Source organism: Zootoca vivipara, chromosome 5 (assembly GCF_965207765.1).
Source record: "Zootoca vivipara chromosome 5, rZooViv2.hap1.1, whole genome shotgun sequence".
Taxonomy (NCBI): Eukaryota; Metazoa; Chordata; class Lepidosauria; order Squamata; family Lacertidae; genus Zootoca; species Zootoca vivipara.
The window spans coordinates 84,609,435-84,622,010 of NC_142588.1; the positions used below are offsets into that span (position 1 = coordinate 84,609,435).

General features: G+C 42.9%; 1 protein-coding gene across 2 annotated transcripts in view; it reads left to right on the plus strand.

The window, feature by feature from the left end:
* NAALADL2 (N-acetylated alpha-linked acidic dipeptidase like 2) overlaps positions 1-12,576 on the plus strand; it is a 784,863-nt gene that overhangs the window by 177,139 nt on the left and 595,148 nt on the right. The gene's annotated exons all lie outside the window — the stretch shown is intronic.

A 12,576-nucleotide genomic window follows, 5' to 3' on the forward strand; every position in this document is an offset into this window, starting at 1 on the left:
GAGTGTAATTGGTTCTGGAAGTCTGTACTTAAACTGAAGCATACTTAACCTGAAGCGAACTTTCCCATTGAAAGTAATGGAAAGTGAATTAATCTGTTCCAGATGGGTCCACCGTGTTTGTAAACCGAGGTGGTTGTAAACTGAGGTATGACTGTAAAGATATTGGCTATGCTACCCACCATTGAACTGAATTAGTTTTGATTTTATGTGATTTTGGTTTCACACATTATCCCCGGATGTAGCCTCTGTGTAAGTTGAGAGTCACCTGCTGTTTGATTGGGTTTGTTTTATATGTTATTGTGTGGCTTTTATTGAAATGTGCTGTCTTTTTCTGATTTTATGTCATGCTTTATGCTTTTAAAATTTTGTCAGTCCCTTGGAGAGTTGCTTGAATAATAATAATAATAAATTATATGATAACAATAACAACAACAACAACAACAACAACAACAACAACAACAACAATTGACAATGAATTTTAGAGACATTTATTACTTCTCATATTGTGGGGTGGAAACTTATAAGGCAGAAAGCTAAGCTCTGATGATATTTGGTGATCCTTGGTTCAAAAGTTCTGAATCTATGCTCTTCAATACAGAAGGTCTGAACACCCCACACAGATGTTTATGGCGCCTTTTTAGTGAGGCAAATGCACTCTCTGTATGTTCAGAGGCATTGTGTTCTACAACTAGCTTGTGGAGATACCCCACCACCACCACCAAAATGACCCCAAGAAACCCTTGATATAAGAATGAGCCCAGGCTGATGGGAAGCCCCTTTTGAACAAGACATTAGTTTATACACTGGTCTCAGATTGGAAGATTTATTGCAATTGGTACCAAGTATATGTTAAACCATGTGGCATAACCGTGTGATTTCAAGATACTGCAGATTGTGCAGACACTTTGGGGCAATTGTGGTTGTCTTAGACACAGGGGAAACCGCAAGTCTCTCTGTCCTTCTTGATGATGCAAGACATTCCTTCTCTGTGTGCAGCATGCTGCAAAATTTCAGACTGGCTGATGTAGCTTGGCTTTTGGTCCATCTCAGCCCGTCATTGGACTTGTTCTTAGATGGCTACCTTCCCAAGAGAACAGATGCTCTTTGTTGCCTGCATTGCTCTGAAGCACCATGTACTGCATGACAAATGCCAGTGGAGACAGTAACTGTTTCCATGTATCCTGAACAGAGATGTTCCTTAGAGTCTAATGCAGTTTGTAAACTGCTCCTCTACATCCTGCTATAGCAGAGTTTGTACATTGCCCTAACCCAGGCATCCCCAAACTGCGGCCCTCCAGATGTTTTGGCCTACAACTCCCATGATCCCTAGCTAACAGGACCAGTGGCCAGGGATGATGGAAATTGTAGTCCAAAACATCTGGAGGGCCGAAGTTTGGGGATGCCTGCCCTAACCCATGGGTAGGCAAACTAAGGCCCGGGGGCTGGATCCAGCCCAATCACCTTCTAAATCTGCCCCGTGGATGGTCTGGGAATCAGCGTGTTTTTACATGAGTAGAATGTGTGCTTTTATTTAAAATGCCTCTCCGGGTTATTTGTGGGGCATAGGAATTCGTTCACCCCCCAAAAAAGAATATAGTCTGCCCCCCCCACAAAGTCTGAGGGACAGTGGACCGCCCCCCCTGCTGAAAAAGTTTGCTGACCCCTGCCTAGCCCATGTTGTGGAACTCCCAGCGTATGAAAGTTCACCAAATTACCCCTTCCCTGCCTTTTAGGATGCTCATTTTCAGGGGATAGGCTAGTTTCTGGGATCAGAGATCTGAACACACTTTCTTCCCAGTTTTTCAGTTGCATGTTTCAATTGGATGGTTTCAAGGTCTTTGGACAGCATGTTTGGATGGAATAGTTTGAACAGGTTTGATGAATTGATTGCATTTTATTATTTTAGTCAATGCGGTTGAAATCCAGTGAGAAGGTAGGTACTTTTCTTTGCAATTTTCAGAGTGATAGCACCATACCGGTGCTGTATCTTTTGGGATGTTTAGAACCAGGTCCACGCAATCGAATTACAATCGAACAATTGATTGTAATAAGGATTTTTGTTGTTGTTGTTGTTCTGCCCCTTTCTGGATTCCCCTGGTGGCAGGGGGATGTCTGGGAGGGGTATAGGATTTTGAAATAAAGGGTAGTAAAATGAAAACGATTAAAGAATTAGGAGAAAGGAAAATTGTTAAAGAGGAGAATAAAATTGGAAATCAGAAAGGGGGGGAGTCCAAAAGACAATTATTAGGAAATTGAGATTAAAATTATGTTTTTGTTGTTTTGTTTTTGTATGTGTGTGCTTTACAAACACCGAATAAAAATTATTTTTTTTAAAAAAAAATAGAACCAGGTCCATGCAGAGCTTGTCTGATGCCCAGGGTGGGAGTCTTGTTAGAATAAAGTTATAAACTAAAACAACATAAGTCTGCCAGGCCCATGGCAGCTCCCCCCCCGCCGCCGATTTAGCCCTTCAAGGCCCGAGACAAGAGTACCTAGCTCCCCTCACCCTCTCTGCACAGGCCTGGTTAGAATACTGATGTTTCAAGTTAGTTGCCACTCACAACAGCCTTAATCAGCAATACAAACCCAGTGCAGGTTTGGGTTTTAGCCAGAACAGCTCCACACCAGCAAATTGCACCATTGAAAGTTCTGATTGGCTTTCGGTGCATTACTGAGCTGAGTTCAAGGAGCGATCCTGTTCCCCCAAGAAGCCAGCATGAAGCAAGCTGGTGTAAATTAAGCCAGCATATTGTCTCCCTGCTTATTTAACTCATATGCAGAATTCATCATGCGGAAAGGCTGGACTAGATGAATCCCAAACCGGAATTAAGATTGCCGGAATTAATATCAACAACTTCAGATATGCAGATGACACAACCTTGATGGCAGAAAGTGAGGAGGAATTAAAGAACCTTTTAATGAGGGTGAAAGAGGAGAGCGCAAAATATGGTCTGAAGCTCAACATCAAAAAAACCAAGATCATGGCCACTGGTCCCATCACCTCCTGGCAAATAGAAGGGGAAGAAATGGAGGCAGTGAGAGATTTTACTTTCTTGGGCTCCTTGATCACTGCAGATGGTGACAGCAGTCACGAAATTAAAAGACGACTGCTTCTTGGGAGAAAAGCAATGAAAAACCTAGACAGCATCTTAAAAAGCAGAGACATCACCTTGCCAACAAAGGTCCATATAGTTAAAGCTATGGTTTTCCCAGTAGTGATGTATGGAAGTGAGAGCTGGACCATAAAGAAGGCTGATCGCCGAAGAATTGATGCTTTTGAATTATGGTGCTGGAAGAGACTCTTGAGAGTCCCATGGACTGCAAGAAGATCAAACCTATCAATTCTGAAGGAAATCAACCCTGGGTGCTCACTGGAAGGACAGATCCTGAAGCTGAGGCTCCAATACTTTGGCCACCTCATGAGAAGAGAAGACTCCCTGGAAAAGACCCTGATGTTGGGAAAGATTGAGGGCACAAGGAAAAGGGGACAACAGAGGAAGAGATGGCTGGACAGTGTTCTCGAAGCTACTAACTGGAATCTGACCAAACTGCGGGAGGCAGTGGAAGACAGGAGTGTCTGGCATGCTATGGTCCATGGGGTCACGAAGAGTCAGACACGACTAAACGACTAAACAACAACAAATGTTACACCCGATCCAAACCCTGTTCAGCAAGGGGATGGCTGTTGCTACTGCTGCTACTGCATTGCCCAAGCCTGGTAGAGGGGAAACAAGCATTTAAAATAGGGTTTTGTGCCAGGTTTCCAGGTCACATGACTGAGTTGAATGAGCTTAAGATGCTCCTATCCCGAAAATGCCTTTTCTTGGGTTGGGGGGGGGGCTTACAGCAGCCTTGGCTCAGCTAACTAAGCCCTGGCTCACCTGGAATGACCAAGTTATGGTGGTCCAAGGCTGGGGACTTAACACTGGCTGAGCCTGGCCGGGCAGGGAATCGATTGGCCTGAGACACAGATCCACTACATCTATACTGCTCATTCCAGCAGATTGTACTTTAGGAATTCTCTCTTAGTCAATAAAGCCCTAAATCATGCATCCCCAAACTGCGGCCCTCCAGATGTTTTGGCCTACAACTCCCATAATCCCTAGCTAACAGGACCAGTGGTCAGGGAAGATGGGAATTGTAGTCCAAATCATCTGGAGGGCCGAAGTTTGGGGATGCCTACCCTAAACAGCTGAAGACCAGGTTACCTATAGCAGTGGTCCTCAACCTTGGGCCTCCAGATGTTTTGAGACTACAATTCCCATCATCCCTGACCACTGGTCCTACTAGCTAGGGATCATGGGAGTTGTAGGCCAAAAACATCTGGAGGCCCAATGTTGAGGACCACTGACCTATAGGACCAACATGCCCCTTATACACCAGCCAGATCACTCAAACCATCTGGAGAAGCCCACCTGGCTGTCCCACAGTTGTTTCAGATTTGTTTAGCATCTATGCAGATCAAGGTCTTTAGGACACTGTTCCTATTGAAATCAGGCACCCATAACTCTGATATTTTGCCACCTGTTGAAAACATTTCTGCCTTGCCAAGCAATTTTAAAGCATTGGTGTGGTTTTGCATCTATCATTTGTTTTGTCTTTTGTGATTTCACAGTATAAATCCATTTTAATGTTTGTGTTTCACATCACCATGCTATTATTATTAATTTTTTGAATGAGCAAATACTCCTATGAATAAAAATAAAACGAATCATCTGGGCCGAGGTAATGATGCCAATTCCCGTCACCAGATAAGTAAGTGTAAAAAACAAACTAGGTTCGGCACTGAGCTGTGAAGATGACATAGAGTTAATTCTGGAGTGAGTCTGCAAAAAATTTACTCAAGTCCCATTATCAGCATGTCAGTAAGGGATGCTTAAGGGGTTCAATATTTGCTACTTTTGATATGAAGTGATCTGCACCTTAGCCGCAAAATCTATGTGTGCATCAAATTTTATAATTTTCCATTGGTTGCAACACAACTCTTGCTGGAGGCGGAATCTCAGCATCCATTCAAAAATACAGATTTTGAGATAGAACACTTTTGGAGAAAATATACTCAAAAATTTAATTGTGAATCTTGGTGTAGTGTGTGTGTGTGTGTGTAGGTAGGTAGGTAGGCAGATCAGCATGATAACAGGTTGGAAATGAGCTATGAGCAGGCATGCAAAAATTGCCTAGTCCGAAAATAGACTGCTTGGACCACCCTACATATCAGTTTTGTTCATCATATAGACTGGCTGTAGGAGATTCCTGCATGCAAAGGATTCCTATATGCAATGTTTTTTCATGTATTTTGTAGTAGCTGTTAAATTCAATGAAAGGAGATAAAACTCAGGAGACCATTTGGTTATAGCCACATTAAGAGGAAAAACACACACAACTATATTAAATCCAATTTGATTCTTGCTTTAAAACACATGTAAAGAAATGACAATCTTTGTGGAAGCTTAAATTACTGCTAACTAATCAACACCACTTAGTGACTTGCTAACACTGTGTGTGATTTCTAATTACTTCTGTAGTTTTGTCATTGTTTAACACAATCAAAGCTAATTGACCAGAAATATTTTTTTAGGTGATATTGTTGTAGGCTACAGCAATGTTTTTAGTGTTATTGTTCCACTTTCTTTTAAGCACCCCAACCTTCTCTGCATCATTAAATCTTAAATTGGACTTTGAAAAGAAGTGTATTTTATTACAATTATCAAATGGAAAGGAATGTTCATTCCATGGTAAAAAAAAAAAAATCCACCAGAAGGGTCTTTATTGCCATTCTTTGCAGGTCAACGGTTTTTAAAAAGGGAAATTTGATTCAAAACGACATATTCTCATTTATACTACAGTAGTTATAGAAGTCAAAGGCAAGAGCAGGAACTACCGGTAGTGTTAAGTGGGCACTGCTGCTTTTCCCTTTTAGTGGAAAATCTTAATGTCTGAGAGTAAAATTAATGATAATGTAGAACTATTAGTGGATTGTGCAAATATGTCTTTGGTGAGTAATCTGTAGTCATTTTATCTTGTCCTACCTGTTATGAAATATGAAATCTATTTTTTCTGCATTTACCTATTTTTTTTAAAAATTCTTTCTTTCTCTTCCTTTCACTTCTTCCTATGTGGAAATAGAGTTCAATGGAGCTGGGGTATAAGTGGACATGTAATATCTGGAATGGAGGGAAGGACTACAGTACAGTGTTAGAGCATATGCACACCATGCAGAAAATCCCAGCTTCATTCCCAGGTGTTTGCCAGGTGTTGAGAAAGATCCTGGAGATTCTCATAGCTGCCAAGTCTCCAGTTTTCCCCGGGAAATCCCCATTTTTCCAGCTGTTCCTAGCTGAAAAAACCGATTTTTTTTGTTTCCCCCCGGTTTATTCTGGCACAGCGGCCTTTTTGGAACTGCTCAGAAGCGACTTTTGATGCTGCTCCACCCAGTTCCAAAATGGCGGCAGCGCTACTTCCGGTCTGCTATTTCCGGCCTGGTCCCTTATTTCTCTGACAGCAACTTGGCAGGTATGGGAGATTCTGTGCCAGCCAGAGTTAACCCAACTGAGTTAGATGGACAAAAGGCAGTTTCATGCCCTGGATCAATTGTTCTTCAAGCACAGAGCCATTGAGCTTAGTGGCTGGGACAAACACAGTAGGCAGAAGGTGCACTCTATTGACCGGTGAAAAGCAGCAGGTGTTGGCAAAGCAGAGTGGTGTGCTGTGGTTCATCTGGTTTCCCAGCAAGGTGTGGATGGCACTGCTGGTAACCAAGATGGAGTAGGGTGAAAAGCCAGGGAGGTTAGTGTGGTGAGGGTGCAGTGGCAGAGCTAATCCAATATCCCTGCCACTGCAGCCACACAGCACTGACCTCCGCGCTGTGTTTACTCTTCCACTCAGTTGCTGGCAGTGACCTCTGCACTGGGATGCCAGGTGAGCAACGCTGCCCCACCCTTACCTGCCTGCTGGCCATTACCGGTCAAGAGTTAACGTACCTTATGAACCTTGATGGCTGGGATAGCTCAGTCGGTAGAGCATGAGATGCTGGATCTTAGAGTCGTGGGCTTAAGGCCCACGTTGGGCAAAAGATTCCTGCATTGCAGGGGGTTGGATTAGATGACTCTCGTGGTCCCTTCCAACTCTACAATTCTATGGTTCTATGATTCTATGGCTACCTGACTCTGTATGCTCGATGCTGATCACTGATGGGGCACTTTTGGGAGTTCCCCATGCCCCTGAAGTTTGGTTGGCCTTCACTAGGGACCAATATTTTAGTGTGGAAATCCTCATTGGAGGAGGTCTGACAGGAACCACCCCTGCCTTCTTGTAGGCATCTTTTGAAAACTGCATTGTTTAGATAGGCCTTTGGAATACGAATTTCCTTTTCTTGTTTGTTGTTTATTAATGTTTCAATGGTGTTTTCGTGGATCCTTTTGCTGACTTTATATTAACTCTGTATGTTGCATACCACCTTGATATGTTTCTAGGAAAAGTGCAGATTACAAGTACTTCAGAAACCAGACTCCTAGTATTTGATCTAAGCCAGGCCAAACCAGAAGTTTCACACTCTCTGCCAAGTGCAACATGATTTTCCTTTAGTGCCTTAAGATGCCTCTAGGGCCTGAATGCATGCTATCTATGATAGGTTGAGGTCTCAACTTCAAACCATGAAGTTAGTGGTGCAATCCATGGCAGGACTGAACAACAAATACATGTCATACTCTGGATTAGAAATAGGTTCAAAATATTTATTGCCGGTATTTTTTTTTACATGTACTTGGCTCTGGAAGTTCTATGGGACAAGGAAACACAGAGAGATGAATTTGATGAAAAGCTTTGGCAATTTTTGCACCAATGCAAGCATTTTAGCTTCCCAGATGGAACGATCCTCTGTCTCCTTCCCTAGGAAACTATTCTGGGGGTTATCCATATGCCCTCAGAGCTAGACTTTGGGGGGGGGGTTCACAAGGGGAGGAGAGGGATGAAAGTGCTATTGAACTACCAGAAGTCACTGCATGAGTTTCTGCTACCAGGACTCATTAGTTGAATCTGGCCTATACTATAGGATCCCTTTACTGAAAGCTGGTGGTCTAATGCATTCCATCTGTTCATCTGTCAATAGGCACAATTATCTTGCATGTGACTCAATAGGAACATATTCTCTTCTGGCCAGCTGAATTCTGGCCAATAGCCTGCCTCAGGGTTGTGGCTTTGAGCCCTGTGTTGGGCAACAGATTTTTGAATTGCAGGGAGACCCTCATGGTCTCTTCCAACTCTACAATTCTGTGATTCTATGATCAGCAGAGCATAGTGCTATTATAAGAGGACCCTGCAACAAAATCTGATTTGGTATTGATTTTATGCAAGTGTTCCTACATGTGCAATGGTTTTAACTGTTTTGCATAGGTTATTATATTGTAAATCTCTTCAAGGTGCTTTATGGGATGCAAATAATAAATAATAAATAAAATAGGGTTCTTTCTCATTAAACTCATTAAACAATGCCTTATGTAAAGCAAGATACACAGGAACTGTATAGGTTTGCAACCCCTTGAGTTTATTATTAGAGAGAATGATACTGTAGATTAGGACCTTAAGGCTGGAATAAAGTCGATTTCTTGATAGCGGCTTGCAAATTGATAGCAGAGGCAAGATTTGGACTGGGACATTAGCTACTACACCACCATGCAGAATCTCTTGTTTTGCACCATTTTTATTTAGGAACCCCAGAGAACAGGCAGAAGCTGCCCATATTTTTCACAGCCGCAGCACTCTTGAATTATTAGAACATTCAAAAATACAAGGCCAAAGTCTTGACTGGTGTAAATTGTCACCGCTCAACTGGAATCAATTTTACATCTGCAGAGAATCTGGTGAGAAGCCCTTTAAGGTTACTTGATTAATACTTTAGCAGAGCTGGAAAATTATTAGAACATTCAGGGGCCTCTTCTGTCATTGCATGAAGCCCTTGACATTTATTGTAATTAAAAATCAAAATGCCTACAAAACATTTCTCTTGTTTAAATGGTAAAGAAGTGGTGCTCTCGTCACTTGAAAACACCCATTCATCTTGACCCTGAGTGTGGGAGTTTAATTCATCTAAGAAGGGAGTCGGAGGATTTAGTGATGAACTGGGCATGGAGTGAATGTTACATTCCTCACCTTCTTCCTCTCCAGTATTTTGTTCAGGGTCATACACCCATTTTTGTTGTATTTTGTTATCATCTAATTAAACTGTGGCTACGTACTGAGAATATGCAACTGAGAGATAAACTAGCTTTAGGGTACAAGCCAAACTCCTTCACTTCTAACTGTCAGGCTGGAAGGTGGGGTGGCAAGGAAATTCTGGGTTTGGATAGGACTGATTCCACACCTTGCTGGGAGCTGCACAGGTTGAAGATCCAGAGAATTCTTGGCTGATCCAGCTCTGCTCCCTCCCTCCTCATCCTGATGCTCATTTTTTTATGGTATGTAAGTGCCACAAGTTGTGAAGATACCACTGACAGTAGCTTCACCCGCTCACGATTTAGGTGGGTGCAGTCAAGAGCTCTGCAGTTTCCATTGGTGGAGCCCACCCACCCACTCCTGCAGGTAGGGCTGGGCAGTGGAAAACCCCTGCTTCACCCATACTCTTTCCAGCATGGTAGATCAGGGGGTTGGATTGCCCTGGCCAGCAGCAATCTTCTGCCTGGAAATTGTTGGGATCCGTCTGTCTTGAGAGACAATGGAAGAGTATGCCATCAGGGGTAAAGTCAAGCCATTGGAGAGCTGAAGCACCTGCTATGGCTGTAGAGACCGATATGGGAAAGACATGTTTTATTGCAGCTGGGGCAGATGAACGTGTCTGATTTTGCTGGCATTTCTTCTCTCAGTGCCCCTTCCAGCGGTCATTCCTCCTCTGGTCACTACTGTGGATACACAACCTGACTTTTTTGGGAGTAAGTCTCATTGAAATCTGTGGGGCTTACATCTGAGCATATATACATAGAAACTGTGCCAAGTTTCCAGAACAGGCATAGGCAAACTCGGCCCTCCAGATGTTTTGAGGCTACAATTCCCATCGTCCTTGACCACTGGTCCTGTTAGCTATGGATGATGGGAGTTGTAGTCCCAAAACATCTGGACGGCCGAGTTTGCCCATGCCTGTTCCAGAACCTTTTCCTAAAGCAAAATGACAAGCAGATTAGAGCCTTCCCCCCCAAACACATCTGAGAAAGGTGAATGCTTTCTAAGGCTGGTGGAAGTATCTCTTGAACATTTTGAACATCCTTAGCTACTGCTTCATTACCAGTAGTTTTTTTTTGTTTTGTTTTTTTGTAACCCACCCTGGAACCTGGACAGGTAATAAATTATAATATTAAGAATAAGAATAATCTGTCTTGCTTCATGCCAGTTACTTGTGCATAGGGTTACTCCTTTAGTGTCAGAACTGGGGCTCAGAAGTTATTCTCAGTGTTTATAAAAATAACATGTAAATCTGCCCTCTGATAGCAAACTATTAGAGCACAGCGCATTTAACGTCAACCTCTGATGTTCTGACTTCACACATCCGCAGGGGCAAATCCCCCGTGCTGCAGAGAGGGTGCGATCCTGTAAGGAAGGTTTGTTACTGTTCTTTTAACACATCTTCACTCCCCTCCCCCCCCCTTGAATCTCTGTCCACTTGATCAGGAAACACATTCATCCAGAGTGCATGCCACATGCAGCACTGCTTCTTCGCCTTCGTGATTGTGAGAATACGCTTGGGCAATTAATCTAGAATAGACACAGTATTTATGAAGGCAATATAAATGTTAATATCAACGTGAATTTTGTGTGCACAAGACAAAAAGGTCATGTTCCCGCCCCCCCCCATCATCATCACTTGGGACAGTTTGATAATGAACGTTTAATAATGTCAAAATCGTATTGCTTATTCAGCAGAGATGAGATATCATATATGGAAGTCTATCACCAATGATGAAATCATTACCTGAGCTGAATGGGAAGAAAGCCAGCCAGTCATCTGGGAGGATTTATTTAGATAGCTTCTAACACAAGGAGGACCTTGATTTAAATCACTTCGTAATGCCTTTTTTGTCTCTGCCTCTTCATCCCCTTTCCTTTCCAAGCTTTACAAACAGAGTAGATCTGAATGACAATCGAGGAAATTTTCTTGGTTTCCTATTTTACGCTGTTTCACCCCAAGTGCTTGAGAGAGGCACTAATCCTTTGAAAAAGAGAGCAGCCTTCTAACAAATTAACATTAAATGCATTCCCTTTGAACCACCAGAAGGCAAGGCAAATTAGGATTATCTTTTCATTTTTTTTAAAAAAAATCTTAAGAAGAACACAGGAAGCTGCCTTATACCAAGTTGATCAGTTGGTCCATTGGATTCAATATTGTCTACACCGACCGGAAGCATCTGTCAAGCATTTTGAGCAGGTTTCTTTATCTGCCTGGAGAGATCAGGAATTGAACCCGCAACCTTCTGTACGCAAAGCATGTGGTGTGTATTTGGCCCTTTCCCGACCTTCAGCTTCCGAGTGAATTTTCTAGGAGAGGGGTAGCCAACATAGGACTTATCCACACATACCTTTACTCCCAATTTCCAGGCACAGCCCGTGCTTTCAAGCTTCAGGTTTGACCACCATTGAATCAGAGCAAACAGCAAGCCTCAGAAAGCCCCAAATGGTCATTTGTTGTGCTTCAGCTTTATAGAGCAAGTTTTCAAGGAGAAAGCTCTAGGGCGAAAGAAAAAGCACTCAAGAGACTGAGCTTTCCATTGCAGACCTGTGACTAGAAGCCACAGGGGAAAATGTCAGTGGCTAATAATTTAATAATAATTTTATTATTTATACCTCACCCATCTGGCTGGGTTGCTCCAGCCCCATGTTCATTATTTTCATGTTCATTGTTTTCCATGGGTCCATGTCGTTCATTGCCACGCAGTGTTTTCAATACTGACTGAGACTCCAGAATTTCAGGCAGGAATCTCTCCACCCTTATCTGAAGATGCTGAAGACTGAACCTGGGACACATGCTACAGCCCTTCCCTATCAGGACAGGTCAAACTTTTGGGCGCGTCCTTTATGAGTACGCCCTATGCCCAGGCTATCTGAAGGACTGTATTCTCCCATACAGTCTTTGAGCTCCAAGATCTTCAGGAGAGGCTCATCTCTCATTCTTGCCACCCTCACAGGTGGTAGGGACTCAGGAGAGGGCCTTCTTGGTGGCTGCTCCCAGACGTCCCTTTCTAGTGAGGCTAGACTAGCTCCCTCATTGTCTCTCCTTTGGCAGGTGAAGGCTGTTTTATTCCAGGAGGCTTTGGTGAACCAAAGGAAAGGGCTTTGAATGGAGTTGTGTTGTGCGATCTCATTTTAACATACTTGTTTTGACATTGTTTTAAATTCCATTATAGCTTAATTCCTTTTTAACTATTATCTTTTATGCATTTTTAGCAATCTGTGTCCCCCCCTTCTTTTAATTTTTACGAGGTGCTTTGAGTCCTAGTTCTGAGCGAAAGGCAGGACTTAAATGAATAAACCCAGTGTGGTGTAGTGGTTAAGAGCGGTGGACTCGTAATCTGGTGAACCGGGTTCGCTTCCACA